The 1,488-nt window shown below is 53.6% G+C and overlaps 1 protein-coding gene across 1 annotated transcript in view; it reads left to right on the top strand.

Moving 5' to 3' along the window:
* Positions 1 to 1,488, top strand: part of NOD2 (nucleotide binding oligomerization domain containing 2) — a 35,593-nt gene that overhangs the window by 774 nt on the left and 33,331 nt on the right.

The raw sequence follows: 1,488 nt of genomic DNA, 5'->3' as shown, positions 1-1,488 counted from the left end.
TTTGCTGTCGGGAGAGCAGTTGTGTCTGGCCTTCCTGATGGGTATGGAGGGAAAGCCTGCAGAATGAGAAGTCCTGAGGCGCAGGGCTGGCCTGGGAATTAGGAGGCCAGATTCCAGGCCTTAAAGGAGGCTACCCTGGCTCCGGACCTCAGTTTCCCCATCTTCAGCATGCCTGTGAGGGGGTGGGTATAGGTGAGAGAGGGCATGGGTGATCTCTAATCCTGCTTGTGGCTTTGTAACTCTTAGGGCAGAGTCCTGAGTCCTCCCCTCCCTGGTGGGAGTGGAGCCCCCCCTCCTTCCCAGCCTTGCATCCTGTGTGCCTCCGCCTTCTCCTTTGGTCCTCATGTTGGGGGCCGGCCATCTGGTCTTTCTTGCTTTCCAGCAAACTAAAAAGCCTCCCCAGATCTTCTGTGGGACAGCCTCCCCCGGCTGGACCCCGGGCTGTGTGTCTGCTTGGCTTCTCTGCCTTTCTGAGCCCTTAGGCTTGTCTTTCTGGTGGCCTCCGTCTCCCCATGGGCTGGTCTGTCTGCCATGTCACCTGTCCCCTTGGTAAAGACCAGAGTGACGTTCCCATGGCCTCTGCGCTCCAGTCATTGTTGGTTGCTCAGATCCCCTTTGCCAATTTGGGATCTGAGGCTGGAAGGGACCCCCGTCTGGCCCACCCACCTCCCACCCAGTGCAAGATCCCTCTGCTGGGTGTACTCAGTGACAGTGACTTATGAGGCGCCCGCTCTGTGTCCTGTAGCTGTCGTTCCAGCTGGCTAAAATCTATGACTTGCAGATTTCCACCGCTTGGTTCCACTTCTGCCTTCTGGAACCATACAGAGTAAATTCATTCTTTTTCCTTTTTTAAGTTTATGTATTTATTTTGGGGGGGAGGGGCAGAGAGCGAGGGAAAGAGAGAGAATCCCAAGCAGGGCAGAGCCCTATGCAGGGCTTGAACCCATGAACCACAAGATCATGAACTGAGCCCGAATCAGGAGTCGGACGCTTAGCCGAGTAAGCCATCCAGGTGCCCCAGAGTAAATTTTTTCTTTTATTCATTCAATTGATCTTTATTGATACACTGGGTGAGACACTGGGGCTATAGCAGTAAAAAAAAAAAAATCAGACAAAACTCCCTGCCCTCATGGAGTTCGCATTCTAGAAAGAAGGAAGACAGCAATCAAATACGTATATCCGGGATATATCAGGCAGTGAGAGGGGCTGTGGAGAAAAACAACGCAGGCACGGGGGAATGAGGGCTGAGGTTGGGTCTTGCAATTTTATACAGCATAATCAGGGAGGGCCTCTCTGAGGTGGTGGCCGCTGAGCGAAGCCTTGAAGGAGGTGAAGGGTGAGCTATGTAAATATCTGACTGGAAGGACAGTGCACCTGTAAAGGGAAGAGCACAGAGCATGTGCAAAGGCCCTCAGGTAGAGGTGTGCCTGGTGGGAGCAGGTCCAGCTTGTTCTGGGAACAAGGAAGAGGTCTGTGTGGCCAGAGCAC

This window comes from Crocuta crocuta, unplaced genomic scaffold (genome assembly GCF_008692635.1).
Source record: "Crocuta crocuta isolate KB4526 unplaced genomic scaffold, BGI_CrCroc_1.0 scaffold124, whole genome shotgun sequence".
Lineage (NCBI taxonomy): Eukaryota > Metazoa > Chordata > Mammalia > Carnivora > Hyaenidae > Crocuta > Crocuta crocuta.
Note: the sequence above shows the minus strand (reverse complement) of the source record. Positions and strands in the feature narration are given on the sequence as shown.